The 25,249-nt window shown below is 41.6% G+C and overlaps 1 protein-coding gene across 1 annotated transcript in view; it reads left to right on the plus strand.

The window, feature by feature from the left end:
• Positions 1–1,837: 1,837 nt before the first annotated feature.
• Positions 1,838–25,249, plus strand: part of LOC126284161 (uncharacterized) — a 440,490-nt gene continuing 417,078 nt past the window's right edge. Inside the window, exon 1 of the mRNA XM_049982884.1 lies at positions 1,838–1,877. The gene's annotated coding sequence lies outside the window, so the exon portion shown is untranslated. The remainder of the gene's footprint in view (positions 1,878–25,249) is intronic.

The raw sequence follows: 25,249 nt of genomic DNA on the forward strand, positions 1-25,249 counted from the left end.
TGCCATGCTTTCCTGTAACCAACCACCGATCAGAACCTCAAAAATCACATTATTGTGAGTCTTCGTAAGTATTTTATCTGCCTTGCCCTTTTATTTATTTTTAACCTCGTTATTGGATTCCATCATAATCGCAACTGAATTATTTTTGTGAGACTGTGTCAGAAGAAGCAAGCTGCAACATGCTAACAATGAGAAAAATGTAGTTTCTCAAAGCTTGTCACTTTGACAAATTTCAAAATAAAAGTGGGTAATCCATTTGGAGAAACTATATCGCTAATTCAGTTGTAATTCCGACTGATCTTTTAATTCAGAGTACTATTACCACAATGGAGAGGTTAAAAGAAAATACTATCAGATTCTCTCTCTCTCAACTTGGCTCTGCGAAACCTAGAAATAACAGCCATGCCATATCTGCTTCGGTTTTGTCCTTGTGTTCATCGGTCCATATGTCCGAAATACAATGCGTCTTCTAGTCCTCCATTATTAAAGTCACGGTGTCCGTTTCCTCAGTATCTACAGGACACGTCGTAGTGGACACTTTGTAGCCACGCGCAAATCGCTGCCTGTTGTCTGTCAGCTGCCCACTCTGCTCCGCTCACAGCACTGACTTGCCTATTGTCCCCTGGCCCTATTCCCACACTGCTGTACTGCCCGCGTTAACTGCCCAAATGATCCTCGTGACCTATATACACACTGCAGCTACCGCCGCATGATTTCTGGCTCGCTATGGGCGATGTCGCTACAGGCGGCGAAATGCCGCAGCCGCAGCCGTTCCACCCCTCGTGGACTAACGCATCCAGCCCGAGCACCATAGCAGTGCGCCCATTACCGTGTAGCTTACGTTTCTCAAAAATTCCATTCGTGTGACCCCAGCCTTATTCCCCGTAATGTCGCGGTGCAAGTCAGTCACTTGAGTAGAGACGTGTTCCCGTCACTCACGAACGTGAAGATTCAGTACACGCTTTACATCTGCGATCTCATTTTGAATGCTGTAGTTTCATCCACAGCATCCGATTCATGTGTTACCTCTGCATTAACTCACTATACAGTATCTTCCACTCGGTAGTTAACTTTTAGTTAATAAAAAAAAAAAATGGCTCTGAGCACTATGGGACTCAACTGCTGTGGTCATCAGTCCCCTAGAACTGAGAACTACTTAAACCTAACTAACTTTAGTTAATCTCTTCGTATTTTTCTACCAACTATTCAGTAGATTAATTGGAAAATATTTGACTTTGAACTTCTAAGCGCTCACGTACACTTCCTCAGGGTCAAGTACTAAACTCTTAACTCTATGAGACACCTAATATACAGTGGTTTCTTTGCTTGGCTGCGTTGTCTGCAGTGACTGTACATCGCTTGTTAACTTCTTCAGTACCCCCGGTATGCCTTCGTAGGTTTTCTTAAGTTCCGAAATTTCGACAAAAACACTTCACAAACGGGTATCAATGCGAGAGGCTAATTCTTTATTTCGCTCAGTAACAGTGGTATTAATTTGAGCAGCAAATTCATTGTCCCTTTCTGCAAGGGTGTTATCTATTTGAGAGGAAATTCGCGTGGTCAAGTGTTAGTCACGCTCAACAAAAGTACTATTTGTGCAGAAAACTGTTTATCACGTTCTGCTACAGTATTCTTTATTTGCGCGGCAAACTATCACGCTCGCTCATTTGCGCGGCCATTTCCTGGTCGCGCTTATTAATCATTATTGCGATTTTCTTAAATAGCATTGTGAATGGGTCTGCATTTTCTCATTTCAGAAATTTCTTCGTTACTTACTGCTGTGAATTTCATTCTCTTTCAGGAATGGCGGAGTTCATTTCCCCTGTTGCCGGCGTTGGCATCAAATTCAACATTCATTTGATTTTCTGGATCCACTAGTAAGTGTTTCCCTCTTTTGGTCGTTATATTGAAATATCAATGCTATTTGAAACTGATTTCTGTTGTAATACAAATTACAAGTGTAACGATTACGAGCATAAAAATTATTTCTAATTGCTGTTGAACAAGAGGGATGCTCTTTAGAAGAAAAAAAAAAAAAACAGGAAAAAGGTTATCAACGCTTCATCTTATCAGCGCGCTGCCGAAATGCTGCCATATTCGTCACGGTCTCTTACAACAAAGCAATTAACAGAATTCAGTGTCTCTCAACACAGAACTTATAATCATTTAATTTAAGTTATGGCCTGTTCAGTAAGATATTTAAATAAAAGAAAAGATTGTGATTTTCGAGGTGCGAGCAACAGACCAAGGTTTCCCTTCCCTTAGTTTCTCTCTTTTCTTCTTTGATGTGTTACCGCTTCATCATATCACACAATAAAATTTCTTCTTTATATATTTACACGTTTCATTCCAACGATATTCCTGAAGATATAACATCGCTCCAGCACATTTTTTGAGCATGAAAGAGAAAGACAAGAGACAATCACAAACAATAATAGAAATTTTCAGACAATTTTTCATGCCCCACGTTGGGCGCCAGATGAAGCGTTTCCCCCTCCCCCCTAAGTCTCTGGAAGAGAACCACAGAGGCGTTACTCAAAGGAGCGGCTAGAACTTAACAATTTACAAATTGGGCACTTCAGAACAATAGAAATGCCGCAACATAGAGAAAACCCCCGTTGAGAATTGATAATTTTACTAAAAATTGTACAATATGGTGTGTCACAGAGAAGTTTCCGTGCTTGAGCACAAAAATTTACCTTATTGAACTCCACCCTCTGTATTTTTATTGGTAGATCTGCGCGGCATTAGACCGTTGTCTGAACTGACAGACGGTATTGTTCGGGAACGGAAAAAGATCTGATCCGCGCATGTTTAATTGCAAAATATTGCATACAGCCCAGAAATGATCGGAATAAATATCTCAAGTGGGTTAGGGCGCTTAATTGAAAAAGTAATTAACGAAAGGACAGTGATTATGTCCGATCGTTCGTGTCCGAACAATCCGCCAAAAACCTCTCCTATATTGGTCTGGAACATGAGGAGAGAACAGCGTAAATAACGGAGCCGACATAACAGATAGATTTAAATAACCGTTATCAAACAAATGTAGTTACAGTTACTGCACTTACATATGCTCACCTCGAGCTCCAAACGGCAAGAAGAAGATAAAAAGCAGCACTATTTCATTTACTCTCTGTGATTTTGCATTCACCATTATTACATTACAACTTACGGAGGTTTCAGCATGTCGGCGCGCGGGATTAGCCGAGCGGTCTAAGGGCGCTGCAGTCATGGAGGTTCGAGTCCTCCCTTGGGCATGGGTGTGCGTGTGTTTGTCCTTAGGATAATTTAGGTTAAGTAGCATGTAAGCTTAGGGACTGATGACCTTAGCAGTTAAGTTCCATAAGATTACACACGCATTTGAACATTTTTTCTGCATGTTAAATGCAGTCTTTCAACACCTATCAAAATCGTATCTTCTTCATTACAATAAAGTTTTCTGTTTTTTTACACGTCGTTACTATATCAATTGTTGTTGTTTTTGCCGGCCGAGGTGGCCGAACGGTTCTAGGGGCTACAGTCTGGAACCACGCGGCCGTTAATATCGCAGGTTCGAATCCTGCCTCGAGCATGGGTGTGTGTGATGTCCTTAGGTTAGTTAGGTTTAAGTAGTTCTAAGTTCTAGGGGACTGATGACCTCAGAAGTTAAGTCCCATAGTGCTCAGAGCCATTTGAACCATTTGTTGCTGCTTTTGTTGTTGTTGTGGTCTTTAGTCCAAAGCCTGGTTTGATGAAGCTCTCCATGCTACTCTATCCTATGCAAGCCCCTTCATATTCAAGAAACTTCTGCAACCTACATCCCTCTCAATCTGCTTACTGTATTCATTTCTTGGTCTCCCTCTACGATTTTTACCCCCCACGCTTCCCTCCAGTACTAAACTGGTGATCCCTTGATGCCTCAGAATGTGTCCTACCTACCGATCCCTTCTTCTAATCACGTTGTACCACAAATTCTCTTCTTCCCAGTTCTAATCAGTATCACCTCATTAGTTTCATGACCTACCCACCTAATCTGCAGCTTTCTTCTGTAGCACCATATCTCAAAAGCTTCTCCTCTTGTCTAAACTGTTTATCGTCCATATTTCACTTCCATACATGGCTATACCCATACAAATACTTTCAGGTAGGACATCTATACTCGATGTTAACAAATTTCTCTTCGTCAGAAACGCTTTTCTTGCCATTGCCAGTCTACATTTTATATCCTCCCTACTTCGACCATTATCAGTTATTTTGCTTCCTAAGTAGCAAAACCCACTAGTACTTTAAGTATCTCATTTCCTAATCTAATTCCCTCAGCAATCAACTGATTTAATTCGACTACATTCCATTATCCTCGTTTCGCTTTGTTGATGTTCGTCTTATATCCTCCTTTCAAGACACTGTTCATTCCGTTTAACTGCTGCTTTCCTTTCATGCCCCTCGACCCTTATAACTGCCATCTGGTTTCTGTACAAATTGTAAATAGCCTTTCGCTCCCTATATTTTACCACTGCCGCATTTTGGATTTGAAAGAGGGTATTCCAGTGAACAGTCAAAAGCCTTCTCTAAGTCTAAAAATGCTATAAACGTAGGTTTATCTTTCCTTAACTTACCTTCTATAAGAAGCCGTAGGGTCAGTATTGCCTCGTGTTCCTACATTTCTCAGGAATCCAAACTGATCTTCCCCAAGGTTGGCTTCTACCAGTTTTTTTCGTTCTTCTATAAAGTATTCGAGTTCGTATTTTGCAATCGTGACTTATTAAACTGATAGTTCAATAATTTTCACACCTGTCAGCACCTGCTTTCTTTGCAATTGGAATTACTAAATTCTTCTTGAAGTTTTCATGTATTTAACATCTTGCTCACCAGATGGAAAGTTCTGTCTTGGCTGGCTCTCCTAAGGCTATCAGTAGCTCTAACGGAATGTTGTCTACTTCTGGGACCTTGTTTCGACTTAAGCCTTCCAGTGCTTTGTCAAATTCTTCACTCAGTATCAAATCCCCCTTCCCATCTTCATCTACGTCCTCTTCCAAGTCCATAATATTGTCCTCAAGTACATCTCGCTTGTATAGATTCTCTATGTACTCCTTCCAACTTTCTGCTTTCCTTTCTGTGCTTAGGACTGGTTTTCCATCTGAGCTCTTGATATTCGTACAGGTGGTTCTCTTTTCTCGAAAGATCTCTTTAATTTTCCTGTATATCTTACCAGTAGTGATGTATGCTTCTACATTCTTACATTTGTCCTCTAGCCGTTCCTGCTTAGCTATTTTGCACTTCCTGTAAGTCTCAATTTTAGACGTTTATTACATTTTTATATTTCCTCCTTTCATCGATTAAGTTCGCTCCCTAATTCTCCCTCTGAAACTCTCTACAACGCCTGGTTCTTTCAGTTTAACCAGATCCCATACCTTTAAAATTTTCATTAAATCATCAACTATAAGAATAAAAATTGGGGCAGAAATAATGAAACGTTTTACCTTTTTAGTCTCAGAAAATTATTGGTTTCCTATTATTATTTTCATATGCTTCTTTGTTTTTGTCCGAATCTTCCTGCGGGTATTTTTCTTTGCTACTTTCTCTCTTTCATGTTTTGCTCACACTCTTCACAGAATCATGAATTTCGCCCCCGTCTTTTTTTCTGCAAACTTCTACTGCTGCTGATTCCATATTTATTTTCATCATTTCCCACTGGCTTTCAGTGTCGAGATTTTCCTGCATTATTAGAAATTCAAATCTGTTTTGGAGTTTAATGAATTTTCATTATCTTTCAGTTTGTCCGCATCAGTGTTCTATACCTTTATACTATTTCCTCTCCTTTGCTTTTCTGTAGCTATTTGCTGTCGTATCTTTGTCATGACTTTTCATTACACTGCATTTATGCCTTTGGTCACTTTACTATAATTATAAAAATTATTTTTCCTTTCTTTTATATCTTTATGCGATGCAGATTATAAGTTCGCTTACATATATGTTGGAAATAGTTGCGACTCATCACTTTAAGCGACCAATTTTGCATGAAAAATTCGTCAGTGAACATTTGCAAATATCGGAGACAAGCCCCATATCAAAGAATGGAGTACCGACGTCGTAAGTCTTTGTCGGAGACGAGGCAGTTGGCATGTCTGAAAATTTAATGCGTCCTTACAGACGAAGGATTTAACAAACAACAAAGGATTCTATAACTATCTAACGCGTCGGGCTAAGCGGTTTATAGAAAGCACACTTTGCATTCTGGCAAATAAATGGAGAATTTTTCATTGTCACATACATGCACGAGAAGAATTTGCAATTGCCATAATAAAAGCATGCTGTGTTTTACATAATTATGTGAGAGAATAAGAGGACTGTAAATTTGAAGAGACGCTGTACGTTCCTCCACAACTGGAAGTTCCCCCTGGTCCTACAGGCAGCGACCCTCAGCGTAATCTGTTTTGCGGATTATTTTACGAATTCAGATCCGCTAGAATGCCAAAATAGAATTGCACTGGGGTAGCAAGTACACATGTCAATTAGATCATATAACCATTATTGCTTTTTCGCTGGCTTTTTCTGCTTCGTTATTGCTAAAATATGAGATAAAATATGTTGCTACTGATAGAGCCCTGAAATACTTTTTAGGGATGCTGTGCTGTGACTTTCTTTGGATCATTAATTTTCAACAAAACAAAATACATTATGTTCTTATTATTCTGGATCTGGCTTTCTATAAAAAAAACATTGTTTCGTTACTGTAACTCGCTATAGTAGCTCATCATATCTTCATTATTTTATAGTTATTGAAAAGGTTACTGAAAATTATTTCGTTATCAATACTGAGGTTACAGTACGCAATGTTTGTTCAACATCAAAAGTTTGCAGTGGATTTTTTGTTAACAGTAAAACACCAATAAGTACCACGACTAACACGAGAACATGAGACTATTATCAGAGAAAAAGATGTTGTTATTGTAATGTTTGCCAGACCAGAACTACGCACAGCAAGATTTCTTTTATGTTATGAAGGTAAATTATCTTTTTGCACTGTTAATAATATATCATCCGCAGCCCACGTACACCTGTAAAACACATCATAAAATCTACTGCTTTGCTCTGCAATTCCGAAAGCTGATAGAAATAATTTTAGTTCACTATTTCCAGTCCGCTTCTTTGCGGTATGATTGGTTTGCGCGTTTGGAGTTTGAATGCGCCGCGGCAGCGGCTCGTTCGTTCGTAGCGCAGCTCTGCACCACGAATAATATTTAAATAGCTGAAAATGTGTTAAAAGGATGGGATAAAATACCAGGCAAGCTTATTACAAATCATAATGCAACGTTTCACTAAGTAACTCTATTCAAAACATTTAGACAGATTAAATTATTACACACCTTTACAAATCAGTACCTAATGGTGTACGTCTCTCAATCTTGACAAAAGAATGCTACACAAGCATACAATATAACATCACAGGCTCTTACTACTCACGTAACTCCAAGAAGACGACAGAGAAATTAATGTTCGGTCACTACTATTTATACTCATTGTGACATATTCTCATCTTTGTTTGATATTTAATAATTATCGTCTGTGGCGGTTTCAGCACTCGCCGACACAGATATTATCTTTAAAAAAATAGGTACATAATTCTATACAAGTATAAAACATGACACATAATGCTTTCTCTTTATTACATAAAGTTCACACAATCGTTGTCCACGCAATTACAATCATCCAGTTTAATTATTCTTTCCTCCTTTTTTACCATGTATAATATGTGTTTTGTTAAGAGACGTTACAGCTTCCATGAGATTTAGTTTATATAATTATTTAGTGTACAGTGAGACACTCTTCTCCCTTATGGTACATATATCAAATTGTTATTATGTAATATATAAAAATGACTTACCAAATTCACTCTTTTCTTTTTCAGTCGTATGCTCCTCACATATCATATTTGCGATTTCCTCTATGTTGCCTCTCCACATCAATACCACGGTATTCTTCGCAACTTAGATCCCAGATTGCTTTTCTGCTTCCAATTTCACGAATAAATTGTGCCGTATGGAAAGTCAGAGCGAACTTTGTGTCGGGACGCAGACGAGGTCTGGCTGTTTCGACAAGAAAGGAGCCACATATATTTTCCACGAGAGCCCCCGGCTCTTCTGCCTGCCGGGCAAGTTGTGAGAATGGGACGGGGAGACCTTTCCTCGACTTTTTCAGGGCACAGATTTCACTGGGTGCAGTTTACAGGACGCCGTACTATCAGGTCGACTGCCCATCTCAAGTATTTCGTGTAACGCTGTATCAATACTAAGTCCGCACTTCGCTCGTATCTCTGCTGATAATATGACTGCCGCTGCGTTGATAAGAGTAAGACTGACCACACGCTAGACGCTACAGCAAGATACCGAACGTTCAGTCCGCCTAAGGGTGGCGCACAGTCAGGGCATGCCTTCTGTTCACTATGGTTCTAGACTTCGATATTTTACGAACTTAACCTCTTACAGTAATTGTGGACCGTCACAAGGAGCGGTAGTTAACTCGCGACAATAATCAGTACGGACGTTTTCAGAGATTGCTCCTACTATTAGCCGACTTTCAAGAAAAGCGACGAAGTAAACTCGCCCATCAGTCTCCGTTCATTGTGAAAATGGCTCAGGACGTTCAACCAACCGATTTAATAAGTGAAGAAACATCCCCGAATGTTAACGAAGGAACTTCCTGGAACACAATCTTGCGCACAGTCAGACATACAGCATATTGATAGTGACAGCATTTCTATGACTGGCACTGAACTTCACGTTCCCGTCAGCCGGACGTGAATAAGTATTATCACGTGACCTGTCTCAAGTTATCAGCTGAGCTAACCAGGAGGCAGAATAGCAGCTGGACTTCGTGAGCCAGGGATGCCAGCTGACATTCTTTTGGCAAATACACACATCAAAAAAAGTTTTGCATCACCACGGTTCCCAGAACTCCTGAAAATAGACGTTGACTGTGAATATTGTACCATAGACACAATCCATTTGACTGTTCAGAGATGTCACTAAACCCGCCCAAAGATATAAACAACCATGCATGAGCAGCGCCTACTAGACGAAGGGGGTCGGACAGCCGAGCAGTTCCAGTTATTACACCAGGAAGGAGGTACACGGCTCGTGTTGTCTGTGTTCAACCATGTCCTAGACGGGCAATACCGCGGTTCGATATACCGTCCGCGTTGTTACTTCCTGCCAGGAAGAGCTCTCAGCAAGGGAAGTGTCCAGGTGTCTCGGAGTGAACCAAAACGATGTTGTTCGGACATGTGGGAGACACGCAGAGACAGGAACTGTCGATGCCATGTCTCGCTCAGGCCGCCAAAGGATAATACTACAGTGGATGCCGCTACCTACGGATTATGGCTCGGAGGAACCCGGACAGCTACACCACCATGTTGAATAATGCTGTTCGTGTAACCATAGGACGTCGTGTTACGACTCAAACTGTGCGCAATAGGCTGCATGATGCGCAACTTCACTTCCGACGTCCACGGCAAGGTCCACCTTTGCAACCACGACACCATGCAGCGCAGTACAGATGGGCCCAACAACATGCCGAATGAACCGCTCGGCATCACGTTCTTTCCACCGATAAGTGTCGCATATACCTTCAACCAGACAATTGTCCGAGAAGTGTCTTTAGGCAACTCGGTCGCGCTGAACGCCTTAGACACACTGTCCTGCGAGTGCATCAAAATGGAGTTCCCTGCTATTTTGGGGTGGCATTATGTGGGGCCGACGTACGCCGCTGGTGGTCATGGAAGGCGCCGTAATAGCTGTAAGAAACGTGAATGCCATCCTCCAACCGATAGTGCAACCGTATCGGCAGCATATTGGCGAGGCATTCGTCTTCATGGGCGACAATTCGCGCCCCCGTCGTGCACATGTTTTGAATGACTTTCTTCAGGATAACGACATCGCTCGACCAGAGCGGCCAGCATGTTCTCCAGACATTAACCCTATCGAACATGACTTGGATGGATTGAAAAGGGCTGTTTATGGACGAAGTGACCCACCAACCACTCTGAGGGATCTACTCCGAATCGCCGTTGAGGAGTGCGACAATCTGGACCAACCTTGATGAACTTGTGGATACTATGCCACGACGAATACTGGATTGCATCAATGCAAGAGGGCGTGCTACCGGGTATTAGAGGTACCCGCGTGTACAGCCATCAGGACCACCACCTCTGAAGGTCTTGCTGTATAGTGGTACAATATGCAAAGTGTGGTTTTCATGAGCAATAAAAAGGGCGAAAATGATGTTTATATTTATCTCTATTACGGTTTTAATTAAGCAAATGAAATTTTTTTTATTGTATTAAGCACTATTTTATCTTTACGTGTTCGAGTGACAACACGCATTTCGAGGGCGCGCCGAGATAATCAGACATGTCTACATTGTACTCTGTTCATACGGTGCCTGTTTCTATATCTGTGTATCACTTCGGTTGCCCAGTGAAAAGAAAACTGTCCAAGGGAAAGAAGCTAACTGGCAAGCATTGCAGCTGTAATTGGTAATGAGGAAAAGAGAAAGTGAATGCCTTATCCAAGCCTGACTTAATGTGTTTACTTATCATCTGACTCTCTCTCTCTATTCAGTATCTGTCTTCGAAATAGCGTTTCATGCCCGAAAATGTCAAATACCTACATGTACACATAACTGAAGAAAGAAAAAATAAAATATGCCTGTTACAATGAAAAACCGTGTCTGTCATTTGAATGCACACTACAGATATCACAGCCTTCATGCACAGGAAGGATTACATTTATCACGGTCGCTTGTAGAACAATGGAAGAGGTTTTATGCTCGTTATTGGTGACGTTCTTGGAATACGAAAATGTGTTTAAAAATCAACATAGAATCCGCAGACAGATACTTTTCGAAACTCAGCACGCTCTGATAGTCCATAATATCCAGAACCCCGTATACAACCAGTCCCCAGGTTGGTGCTGTACTTCACTTTCGATAGGCACTCGAAACCGATCCACATTCAAGTTTAGTGAGCAAAATACGAGAGCATCAATCAGAATTTGTGACTGCAGACAGGACTTCTTAGCAGACGGAACTCAAAGCATTGTTCTTAACCGGACGAAAACGACAGTTATAAAACTAACTTCAGAAACACCGCAAGGAAAGTGTTGTAGTTAGCGTTTACAATATATGAAAATGATATAATGGATAAATTCGGAAGTTCCGTGACGCTGTTCGTGGGAGATGCTTTGTGTATAGGAAGATCGCAATGCCAGAAGTCCGTAGCGAAATGCAGGAAGTTCTGCAGAGCTGGTGCTCGGTTACCATCAAGTTTTATAGTGTCGTTGGCGGCTCCATTACTTGCAAGATATGACTCGAGTTGCTTACTGTTGTTATCATCTACATAATTTTCCGGAGTTCACACAACAGATCAGTGACTGATCACCACTAAGGCAGCGTTCACTTGCATCCACAGGCCTTCTCGTTTTCTCCCCTGCGACTCAAGGAGAAAGACACGTGAGACTAAAATTATAGGCAACAAAATAGATATATACTTACAAAGTCTGCATGAATCATTTTGAGATACACAGCCTCATCATCAGAAAACTGACTAACCACTTTATGTGTCATATAGGTTAATATTTAATAATTTCATAACTATTCTATTTCGTTCTGATCTGAACTGTTGATTGCCCACGTTTCCCTTCTGCGGAAGCTACACTCCAGAAAGATACTTCCAGAGCCGGCCGCGGTGGTCTCGCGGTTAAGGCGCTCAGTCCGGAACCGCGCGACTGCTACGGTCGCAGGTTCGAATCCTGCCTCGGGCATGGATGTGTGTGATGTCCTTAGGTTAGTTAGGTTTAAGTAGTTCTAAGCACTAGGGGACTGATGACCACAGATGTTAAGTCCCATAGTACTCAGAGCCATTGTTGTTATTCATCTTATAACCTCGTTTCACGACACTATCCATTTCGCTCAACTGATTTCCTTTTATGTCCTCCCATCCTTAAAACTACAGTCTCGTTTCTGCACATGTTGTCTTCACTCCTTATATTTTATCCGTGTTACCTTCAGAATTTCAAAGGTGTATTCCAGTCATCATTGTCAAAAGTTTTCTCTAGATGACCATATGCTATAAACATACGTTTGCCTTCCTTCACTATGTCTTCTACGGTAAGTTGAAGGAAGCTAGTATGGAGAGCTGCATTGAATCAGTTCTCGAACTGAAGACCACTACAAGTAGAATGGTTAGCATTGCCTAGCGTGTTCCTATATTTCTCGGGAACAGAAACTCATGTTCGCCTAGGTCGGCTTCTAACAATTTTTTTCCGTCTACCGTAAATAATTTATATCGGTTTATATAACTATGATTTGTTAAACAGATGCTGCGGTAATATTCAGTACCTGCCTTCCTGGGATTTGGAATTAATATATTCATCTTGAAGTGTAGGGGATTGCCGATTCGTATTCTCATTCACTGCAATTTCTCGCCAACTTTCACTATGAACCTGACTCCTCCTTGCCATAAACTGCAATTTCACGACTGCTGAGGCAAGATCTTAAATACAGACCCGATATCTGTGATCTGTCCTTGCAGGAGTCTCAAGTTTAAGCGGAATTGCTCAAATATATGTGTGCAAATCACGACTGCAAAGACAAATCGGTGCGTGTGAACTAGAAACTGTCTCAGATTTGGAGGGGAACGTGTTATCTTCTACTTCAAAGTAAACGTTATCAAGTCTCGTGAACTGACTGACACTCGCCAGTATTCCAAAGAAGTTTACAGGCGTTATCCGTATGTTTGGAACGTCAGAAGTAAAGAATGTAGCACTCGAAGAGATGAAAGGACACGCCATACTGTTATCTCACAGAAAAAATTGAAGTTGTTGACTCTCTGACGAAATTACTTAAATATATCACTAGGAAGCAAAATATCCAATGCAGCCAGCCGTTACACGCATCATAACACGTTCGTAAGTAATATCGCCAATCCGCGGCTTTATAATTTAGTTTACGAAGTAACTCTGTTAGGAAATTCCTATGTCTTTAATAACCGCTGCCTTGACAATTGTATGCCGTAAACACCTTGTGCCTCGGACTCTTTGTTTGTACCAGCAGTCCCGCTTGTCAGAACATGTTCGCAAGTAATTTCGCCAGTGCGCGACTTCATAATTTAGCTTACGAAGTGACTCCATTAGGAAATTCCTATGTCTTTAATAACTGCTGCTTAGATATAGTATGTTGTAAACACATCGTGTGTCGGAATCTTTGTTTGTATCTTTCCTCTCAAAGCAAACAGTAAATATTGACACAGTAGCCCTACTTCCATTATGAACTAGACGTGCAAGCAAGTGGACACAAGGAAGTGGTAATTAGAATAGATAAAGTTAGGGTTGGGTATCAAACCCAAACTTGTCAGTTTCGGCAAAAGACAATAGGGGTACCCGATGTAACTATTATCGTAGGAACGTGGGAAATTTGGGGCTTTCTAAGTCTAAACTAGTGGCAATCTGCTCCATGGACGTCCACAAGGTAGTACAGGGAGGAGGGGGGGGGGGGGGGTGTGAAAGCGGCATGATGGGGTACTGGCCAACTCCCCTTCTCCTTGGAGTCTGAAGTACAGCCTTTTTATTCATTATAGAATTCTCACAAAACGATGACATTTCCTTTAACCCTGTATGTTAACGTAGACTACCACAATGAGAAATACTAAGGCTTCAGGAGTCATTACATAACTTGCATTTCTCTTGATGTCACACCGTTGAAAGGAAATTTCATCGAGTCCTTTTGCACTGACATAAACTCAACACAGAAGGAAACTTTGCAGAACAATGGTGCAGCAGAGTGCCCAGTCTCTTTTCTGTTGTTCCCGGGTACCTGCGGCTATTGGCTACAGAATCGGAAGGTGGAGACTATTCCGTTTTACCTGACAGATCATTGGACTGGTACCCGAAGAAAGTTGTCGTGTTACACATGTGTGCATGTTTCATTTCCAGCAAAGCCCTTGTGCAATACTGTCATTTGAAGGATAAGCCATGTTTTCTGAAACAGTAATACGCATTTTTTTTATTCAGCTCATACTGCATAGCGTCCAGCGTTGTCGATTTAACGTAAAAGCTATAATTTCTCTAAATTTTTCAGAAAATACATCGTTTAGAACTTGTCATTAATAAGCAACGCAACTAATTTAGCTGACTGTAATTTCCTAGATTTTTTCGTTGTTTTCAAGAGCATGATCAGTTCTTTTATGCATTATGCAGGGTGAGTCAGAAGGAAAGGTACATGCTTTGAGGGTGATAGTGTTAGTGATCCTGAACATAAAACTTTATTGGGACATTTGCCCTATTCTGAATAGCTCCCGAGAAAGAACGTATTTAATATCACTTTTGTACGTTTTTCTTGAATAACTCGAAAGCCGCACCCTCCAGCAGAACCGTTTCGCAGTACAAAATTATACTACATTAAATTTCCTACAAAAAAAGGTCCAATTCCTCTTTTTCTCTAGGACTAATAGTTTGCGCGAAAATCTCGCGCGGCACGAGTGCGCTATAGCTTAGGTAGTTTTTGTAGGCCAGTTTGTGGCAATTTCACGTCTTGATGGGCCACAAGTGTCCCGTACCAAATCGTTCGACTCAGCTTCCCGTACACTGCTGTAATGCGTGCTAAACAATGACAATGTATGAACAATACAGCAAAATAAGTGACCATATACATTAAATGTCTTCTATCTCAGAAACCATTCGGAGTAGGGCGTATCTCCAGATAATGTTTTTTATTCAGAATCACTAATAGCATGTATCTTTCCTCCTGACGCACACTGTGTAGCCTTTTATACAGGCCTGTGGGAGCCAGGATGGGTCCTTGGGTAGGTCTCACCTGCCCTTTGCCTTGACTGCGTAAAGTACCCAGTCTTCGTTAATCTTTTTTGAAGGCTTGTAAGTTAGATTGAAGCAATAATTTCGAGAAAAGAATGTCGTCCAATTATAACAACCGATATTGTAAGAATATTTCCGGCTTGGTGGCCCTTGGGAGTAGCTTCTTCGATTGAATGCCATATTAACTACTTTCCGATTGCGGCCAACTTTACACGGCAGAAAACACTGTGCTTAATAGGTCTAACACATAAATAAATAGGACGATCCCAAAATAAACGACACAGAACATTTGAGCTGTCGTCTGCTCTCGCAGATGCAGACGCAATAAACAATGTTTGCCATTTCAAGTTAGCAGTGGTCAACAATCAGTTAATAACGGTCGACGTCCTTTCATTTCTATCGATTAAAGTAATTCCAGCAGTCATCTAGCTGGGAGTTTTCTTAAAGAGCTCCATAGTACGTACACAGCAAACAATTCACATTTTAGAAAATTACGTATGATATGCTGACTATAGTATATTCTACACTATGATTTAGTGACCTGAATTACGCGAAATTTAATTACCCAAACAGTGAGGCGATGCCTCGTAGTCAATTTGACAATAGCATGTCGAAGGACGCAATAGTGGACGTGGACATGGTAAAGAAGAGCTCCCTTTTTCTAGCCACCTTTTGTTGCGCCTATACTGAAGCTCTTGTCTGGCTTCCTTGGAAAGAGCAGTTCTTGTATCGGAGCCCAAAGGGAATAATATTTTCTTAATTACTTATCGAAGTATTTAGATTACGATTAAGGCCTTCAGGCGCTCACTTACATTTGACCTGGCAGTCTACATACATTATTTTATGTTGACATAATAGAACCCCGTATGTTGTCCCTTAGAGTACCGGCGTTTCAGGCTGGCTAGAGAACGGCTTTGCTGCCATTAACGTACGTTTCGAGTAAGAACCGCCCGCATCTCGTGGTCGTGCGGTAGCGTTCTGGCTTCCCACGCCCGGGTTCCCGGGTTCGATTGCCGGCGGGGTCAGGGATTTTCTTTGCCTCGTGATGGCTGGGTGTTGTGTATTGTCCTTAGGTTAGTTAGGTTTAAGTAGTTCTAAGTGCTAGGGGACTGATGACCAAAGATGTTAAGTTCCATAGTGCTAAGAGCCATTTGAACCATTTGAATTTGAGTAAGAACCACAAAATAAGGTTAGAGAGGTTAGGGTCGGTACGGAGGCAGATGGATAGTCATTTTTCCCTGCTGTATTTACAAGTGGAACAGGAGAGCAAACGACTAGCAGTGGTAAACGACGGTTTGCGGAATGTGTATGTAGATCGAGACACTAGTAATGTAAAAAGGCGTACAACTCATGTGGACACAACACTTACAAATAAAAAATGGTACAAATGGCTCTAAGCACTATGGGACTCAACTTCTGAGGTCATCAGTCCCCTAGAAATGAGAACTACGTAAACCTAACTAACCTAAGGACATCACACACATCCATGTCCGAGGCAGGATCCGAACCTGCGACCGTAGCGGTCTCGCGGTTCCCGACTGTAGCGCCTAGAACCGCTCGGCCACTCAGACCAGCCGTAAACCTACATCTAGGCTACATCTACGTGATTACTCGGCAGTCCTTTCTTGAGTATTTGTCAGACGATCCATAGAACTACTTTCAGACTATGTCTCTATCGTTCCAGACTCGAATAGCTTTCAAAAAAGTGCTCACGTAAATCTTCCGTGCGAATTCTTATTCCTCTTATTTTATCGCAGTGGTCATTCTCCCCATATAAGTGAGAGTCAACAAAACATTTTGACACTCAGGGATGGAAGTTGCTTAACGTAAATTCGAGAAAGGATCTCGCCACAACCGACAATGGCTTTGTTTTAATTATTTCCATAAAAATTCGCTTTTCGCGTCTGTGACACTCTCCCCATCGGCATAACAATACAAAACGAGCTGTTCTTTGAACTTTTTCGAAGTTTTCCCTCAATCTTATTTATAAGGATCCGGGATCGGACAACCCCAGCTTAGGGAGTGTCTTTAGCAGATTTGTTGCATCTCCCTGCCAATAAAACGCAGTCTTTGCGTCGCCTTGCCCACAACATTTTCTGTGTCATGGGTCCAGTTTAAGATGTTCGCAATTGTAATCCTCAGGTATTTTGCTGAATCGAAAGTCTAAAACTTTGTGTGATTTATCATGTAACCGAAATTTAATATATGTTTTTAGTATTCATGCGGGGAACCTCACTTCTTTATTTTTCAGGATCAACTGTCGCTTTTCGTGCCATGGAGACATCTTTTCTAAATAGTTTTCTAAGTAGTTTTTATACTTTGATAACTTTACGATACAGTAAACGACAGCATCATCCGCAAACAATCTAAGAGGGCTGCTCCGTTTTCTCCTAAATCATACATATGGATTCGGAACAGCAGAGGACCTATAACGCTACTTGGGGCAACCCCAGATATAGCTTCGGTTTCACTAGATGACTTCTCGTCAGTTGCCACGAAATGTCGTCTTTCTTATAGGAAATTATCAATCTACACAGCTGCGACGATAATCCATGACCACGCATTTTGATTAGAAGCCGCTTGTGAGGAACGCTGTCAAAAGAGTTCTGAAAATCTAGAAATATGGAAACAGGTTGAGACCCCCTGTCGACAGCACTCATTACTTTGTGTGATTAAAGAGCCAGTTGTGTTTCACAATAACTATAATTTCTGAATCAGTGCTGGCTGTGCATCATGGGTCGTTTTCTTCGAAGTATTTCTTAGTACTGGAACATAGCGTCTGTGGAAAAACGGCAGAGTTCATATTAGTTCATGAAAAGTAGAACTAGAAAGGCAGTCAGGTAGGTTTACGATAAGGGGACTGGTGGCAACGAGCGGGAGGCGACGGGTTGGGAGAGGGAGAAATGAGGAACACAAGTAATGAAGAGAGGCAGGGACAAAGTAGCTTAACTGACAGGAACGAAATGAAAATGGAGCATAACTGAAGAAATAGGAGGGATCTGCTTTAATGTGTGACAGAGACAAAGCTGGTCATATATGTTAATTTTCAACAAGTTTTGACATTGACAAAAGGGAATGCTTCGCCAACCACATTTCTTAAACGCAACAGTACAATACCGGTTTTAAATGATGACTCTAGGTATATACTGTAATTCCCTAGTTTCGCTCCCGTAGGGATCGAGAGGGCAAGATTGGAATAATTACAGCATGCATGGAGGCATTCAAACAATGGTTCTTCCCGCGCACCGTACGTAAACACAACGGGAATAAACTGTAATAAGTGGTACAATAGGTTGTACTTTCTGCCATGAACTTCGCGGTGGTTTGCAGAGTATGGACTTAGATGTAATGCACTGGATTTTCACACAGAGCAGGGTAGATTGTTCCAGAGGCGGACAGCGGCAACAGAGATGTAGTTTGCGAATGTTCTTGTTTTATGGATGGCCGCAACTACGATACTAGCTAAATGAGTCCTTGCGCTTCGATTATGAGGAGTTGTTAGGCACTTGATCCCTGCTGTAGACGTAAAATTGTCCACTTCACAAAACGAACAAGCGCAACATCCTACAATATCAATGAGTCAGTCAGAATCGGTCAACTCCTACAAACACCTGGGCGTAACGCTTTGGAAGGATATGAAATTGAATGGTCACATGAGTAAAATAGGTAGCAGACTTCCTTTTAGTGGTAGAATACTGGGGAACTGCAGTCAGTCTACAGAGAAGACTGCTTACAAATCACTCGTGTGACGCATTCTAGAATACTGTTCAAGTGTGTGGCACCCGTACCAACTAGGTCTAACGGGGGATATTGGACGTATACAAAGAAGAGCAGCACGACTGGTTACGTGTTTGTTTGAAATGTAGGAGTGTGTCACAGGGAGGCTGGAGAAGTTGAACTGGCAGACTCTTGAAGACAGACGGAAACTGCTGAGAAAGCCTACTCACAAAGTTTCAAGAACTGGCTTTAACTGATGATTCTACGGATATGCTATCCCCTTTATATATTGCTCACAGTGGGATTCTGAGGGCAAAACTAGATTAATAATAGCATACACAGAGGCACTTAAACAGTCATTCTTTCCGCACGCATAAGTGAATGGAACGGAAGGAAATACTAATAACTGATGCAATGGGATGTACCCTGTGCCATGTACTTTACAGTAGTTTCCAGGGTACAAATGTAGATGCAGCTGTAGATATCGGCGTGCGCGCACACTTAAGGAGCCGATGAGAAGTAGACTCGCATAACTTGCCTGGTCGCATCCCTCCTAACAGGAAGTGTGACGCACTGACGTTGCCAAATAGACGGATGTTGCAGCACACATTCATCCTTAATTCAAACCATCCAGAGTTTTCACTACTCGCGCCGTTTTTAATAACATCGCAGCAGTCGAGGTTGGGGCAGAGCGAGTGTTTGCACGTTTCCCATCCTACGGAATAATATTCTAAAATTTCTGAAGAGCTTAGATGCAAGCGGAAATCTTCCACGACGTGGCGACAGCGTTTTCCTATACGGCTGAGTTCGTCCAAAATTACATATAAGTTGTTCACAGGTTTCGGATATGGTATAAGACACCGTCGAGAACCGCAGGATCCAATTTTGCACGGCATTCAGGTTAGGCGAGCCGAGGCTGCAATGCGCCCAGGTAGGCAAGCTCTCGTTCAAATCCCTGCCACCTCGTTCTTAGAAGAGAAACACGTTTTGGCGACCACCCCTCGGAAAACCCCACGCTCGCCTGGGGCTATTAGAGTTGTCGCCAGTCCTCAAGGAGGCTCTCGTTAACCGCAGATACTGTGCCACGTTAACTTCAAAACGCTGCCGACAACTTTATTTATTCCCGATGGGACAGTAATTCAGGACCTAAATCCACTGTCTCATCTCACCTAGTAGGCCATCTGTAGCATCATAATGCAGACCGTCACGAGAGAGACTTAGTGGAGCGATTGCTAAACACAGAAAATTATAGTTACGAAGAATAGTTTCTGACAAGATACTTCAAATCATATACCACGTATACGAAGTATCGTCTCAGTTGTGCGACTGAATTTCTGATTTCCACTCAGAAAGGTCAAAGATCGTAATAATCGACGGAAAGTAACATCTGGCGTACACCAAAGAAGTGTTACAGGTCCTCCACTGCTCTACATCTATATCTACATTTATACTCCGCAAGCCACCCAACGGTGTGTGGCGCAGGGCACTTTACGTGCCATTGCATTACCTCCAAGCTTCCGTGCGCGCTCGAATCTCTCTAATTTTACATTCGTGATCTCCTCGGGAGGTATAAGTAGGGGGAAGCAATATATTCAATACCTCATCCAGAAACGCACCCTCTCGAAACCTGGACAGCAAGCAACACTGCGATGCAGATCGCCTCTCTTGCAGAGACTGCCACTTGAGTTTTGCTAAACATCTCCGTAGGCAGAATGAGATTTTCACTCTGCAGCGGAGTGTGCGCTGATATGAAACTTCCTGGCAGATTAAAACTGTGTGCCCGACCGAGACTCGAACTCGGGACCTTTGCCTTTCGCGGGCAAGTGCTCTACCATCTGAGCTACCGAAGCACGACTCACGCCCGGTACTCACAGCTTTACTTCTGCCAGTATCTCGTCTCCTACCTTCCAAACTTTACAGAAGCTCTTCTGCGAACCTCCGTAGCGCTATCACGCTTACCAAATAACCCTGTCACGAAACGAGCCGCTCTTCTTTGGATCTTCTCTATCTCCCCTGTCAACCCGACAGATCCCACACTGATGAGCAATACTCAAGTATAGGTCGAACGAGTGTTTTGTAAGCCACCTCCTTTGTTGATGGACTACATTTTCTAAAGACTCTCCCAATGAATCTCAATCTGGCACCCGCCTTACCAACAATTAATATTATATGATCATTCCACTTCAAATCGTTCCGTATGCATACTCCCAGATATTTTACAGAAGTAACTGCTACCAGTGTTTGTTCAGCTATAATATAATCATACAATAAAGGATCCTTCTTTGTATATATTCGCAATACATTACATTTGTCTATGTTGAGGGTCAGTTGCCACTCCCTGCACCAGGTGCCTATCCGCTGCAGATCTTCCTGCATTTCGAATGGTTCAAATGGCTCTGAGCACTATGGGACTCAACATCTGAGGTCATCAGTCCCCTAGAACTTAGAACTACGTAAACCTAACTAACCTAAGAACATCACACACATCCATGCCCGAGGCAGGATTCGAACCTGCGACCGTAGCTGTCGCGCGGTTCCAGACTGCAGCGCCTAGAACCGCTGTGCCACACCGGCCGGCTCCTGCATTTCGCTGCAATTTTCTAATGCTGCAACTTCTCTGTATACTACAGCATCATCCGCGAAAAGCAGCATGGAACTTCCGACACTATCTACTAGGTCATTTATATATATTTATATATTTTATTTTGTATAGGTCATTTATATATATTGTGAAAAGCAGTAGTCCCATAACACGCCATAGGTTACTTTAAGGTCTGTAGACATCTCTCCATTGAGAACAACATGCTGTGTTCGGTTTGCTAAAAACTCTTCAATCTAACCAAACAGCTGGTCTGATATTCCGTAGGCTCTTACTTCGTTTATCAGGCGACAGTGCGGAACTGTGTCGAACGCCTTCCGGAAGTCAAGGAAAATGGCATCTACCTGGGAGCCTGTACTTAATATTTTCTGGGTCTCGTGAACGAATAAAGCGAGTTGGGTCTCACACGATCGCTGTTTCTGGAATCCATGTTGATTCCTACAGAGTAGCTTCTGGGTCTCCAGAAATGACATGATACGCGAGCAAAAAACATGTTCTAAAATTCAACAGATCGATGTCAGAGTTTAGGCCTATCGTTTTGCGCATCTGCTCGACGACCCTTCCTAATCTGCACAAACGAATTAGGGAACAGTTTGGCCAGCCCTAGAGTGTTGGATAATGAAGCCGTCAGTAAACGTCTCGTAAAGTCATCAGGAGATGAAAACCAGTTGTAAAATTATTTAGACACGATATCTGTATTGTGGGAAAACTGGCAGTTCATCTAAATAAGGAAAAGAGTGAGGTCATGCACAAGAGTACTATAAGAAGTGCGTTAAATTTCAGTTAGACAATAAATCACACAAATCAAAAGGATGTCAGTTCGACTAAATATCTAGGAATTGTAATCACAGACAACTAAAATTGGAATGATCACACAGATCATATTGTGGGGGAGGCAAACCAAAGACAACGATTTATGGGCAGAACACTTAGAACATGCAACACGTCCACAAAGTACAGCTCTTTTATTATTACTATTATTATTATTATTATTATTATTATTATTATTATTGCCAAATAGGAGAGAGAGAGAGAAGCGATTTGGGTTGTCAATCATTAAAACAAAAGCGTTTTTCGTTGCGGCAAGACATTTTCACCAAATTTTTATTACCAACTTTCTCCTCTGAATGCGAAAAAACTTTGTTGGAACGCACCTACGTAGGCAGAAATGATCATTGTAATAAAATAAGATAAATTAGAGCTCGTACGGAAAGACTTAGGTGTTCATTTTTCCCACGCGCTATTCGAGAGTGGACCCCTCTCCTGGGCACGTAAGATTAATTGCGGAGTAATCACGTAGATGTAGATAGTTAAGTACACGTTGCAGAAATGTCGAGAGGTTAAGATTACTGAATGTTTGTCACAGGAATTTCTTTCCATAAAAATGATGCCGTGCGCTCTCCATAAAGTCAGTATAATAGGTTGTCCAAGTTTCTAAGGCCCCTTATATTAAGGCGACACTGTCATTAATAAGAAGATGGCTACAAATGAACTATTACGAAGAGTGTTCCTATTGATTACATTCTCAGCGACAACGGGAGCTGTATTTAGTTTGAATGATGAGGAACGTGGATCTCTCAGTAGCTTGAAAACGCCTGACGAGAGGTTAGGATGAGACAGAAAAGGCGAATTTAATACGGACGTTATCGAAGTGGTACTTAAATATGTAGAATTGCAGACTGCAAGTTTCGTATAGGAAAACATGCTGATGAGAGAAAGAAAAATATGTCGTATTGATAAACAAATCGAATTTTACAATCGAGTAATATAATGAAGCTTATATTTATGAATAGCACGTAGTACCTCAAAGACATTTCAGTAACCATATCAGGCACCACAAAATATGACAAGGGTATAGTTTTAACAGAAATGCAAATGCATAAAGGACTTCATCTCTTTTTGATAATGAATGTCAAATTTTGATAGAATGGTTACCTACATTTCACACTTGACACTGGCAGTCGGCAGATGGCGCTTCAGTGGACTGCGGTGTTGGCGCACTGCATTCGTTGTGGATGCAATTACATTTCCGTGGAGTGAATTGGGTAGCTCTGCTGTCTGCAGGACCAAAACAGAACAACCTATCGCCGAGAAAATGGAACTTTTCTAATAATGGGAATTCTAGACTGGAATATCAACAATGTAAGGGAAAGATAGATTGCTACTTGCGATAAAGACGACACGTTAATTTGCAGACAGGTGCAATTAAAACACACTTACACATAAGCTTTCGAACAGCCTTCGTCGCAAAAAGAAAGTGAAGCGCACACACACACACACACACACACACACACACATACACACCATTCATTGTTAGTTTTTCCGCTCCTTTTGAATCACCCGGCGTGCTTGTTGTATTAGGACTTTAGATTTATTACAATACAATTTTTTACTGGAGTTAGCTTGTCACGTTGGTCTGTTAAAATTAACAACTGCGAGCTGTGTGTCTGAGGTAATCTCAGTAGCAAGCAGGCAAGCACGTGTACACCGCATAAATCGGCTTTAACCGAGAGATAACCTCGTGGGGCTCAGCAGTAGCGCTACGCACGCGCATTGGAGTGGGCAACACTGCGCATTGCGTGAACATGGGCGAACCAATCATCTTCCGAGGCTACTGTGACGTACTACTGTCCAAGTTAACAGAGACGCGTTCCAGTTGACTCCGCGACAGTGTGAAGCGGGCGCGAACATTGAAGTTACGTGGTTGTGATGTGCGCGCATATAGTTCTGAAGAAATTGATAATGAATGTGAAATAGTGCTTTTTCTGCTGTCTTCCGTGCTTGTCACTGGGTGAGTTTCAGATACTTACAGAGCATGTTGTCACAGTTTTCGTGTAACATGTTCTGGAAAACTACTCTGCGCATTTTCCGTACGGAGGTGTTCAAAGCAATTGTTATAGAACTGTAACGATTTTCACTTCTATTAAATGTAAAAAGGTTGAACAAAATTTCCATGTACATGAAACGGGCAAATTTATGTTCACGAATGCTTATACCACAGCTAACGAAAGTAAGATTTCTTGGTGTGATTTCCACTGCTATTTACACATAATTTATAGCTTATTTGATCATGCAATTGTTTGTTACATTTACTGCAGCCAACAGATTTATTGTAACTATTGTGATGTAATCCCAGTAGTAAGAACGTCTTTACCCACAAAGCACTGTATAAATTAGAATGGTTGCATTAGGCAAGGGAACTTGCCCTAGGTGTTTGCCGTGCAGCTGAGGTTCATGTTTCACTCACAAGAATAAAATTTCTGGCTTTGTTTTTATTTAACATTGGTGCTAACTAAAGACGAACGGTTTTAGAGTTCCATTGAATCATGCATATTTCGCAGCTGAAGACTTAAAATAGCCCGCAAAACATAGGTAGTCGGACAGTAGGTACAGGTTAGTTTGTCGACTTATTACATGACCGCAGAATGTTTCATTCTGAAGATTACGGCCTTCCTGTGCAACATCTATTGAAAACGACGGTAACATAAACTTCTTGAAATATTGCACAATGACAGCTTTATAAAAAGTATTCTTTGGGTTTTTATTTCTCAGTTTTATCGTATTTTTTATCGATTCCTACGCAGGTTAACGCATTTTTGGCAGAATGTGACATTGTAATAAGTTGAAGCTGAATTTCGTTACGGAGCGAACGAAGCCGAATTTCGTGTGAGCTACAACGTTTGTCGTATAACAATCGGATGCTGTGTTGAGTGGTACTGGTGATATTTTAGTTATTCATCCAAGTATAATATTTATCAAAGCAATAAGAAACCAGTCAATGGGCCAATATAACGGACAGCGTATATAACATGCTTTAAGAGAAAAGGGGAAGTAGCATACGAGTATTGGACAGGTGGTCGGTCTTGGCATAAGCAGTAATTTAGCAGTCACTAGGCAAACTTGCTATTCTGTACCCTGTTGTTAACAGTTGACTCATGTTTGCGAACAGAAAACAATGCGTCGCCATAGCTAAGAAACAGTTCCCTAAAGAAGTAAAGAAACAGGTGTATATTGCAACTCCCAGTGAGAAAGCTTTGTTCGCGTTACCAACAAGTACCGTTTGCAGTCTTGACCACTGAAATGT

The sequence above is a fragment of the Schistocerca gregaria genome, chromosome 8, assembly GCF_023897955.1.
Source record: "Schistocerca gregaria isolate iqSchGreg1 chromosome 8, iqSchGreg1.2, whole genome shotgun sequence".
Taxonomy (NCBI): Eukaryota; Metazoa; Arthropoda; class Insecta; order Orthoptera; family Acrididae; genus Schistocerca; species Schistocerca gregaria.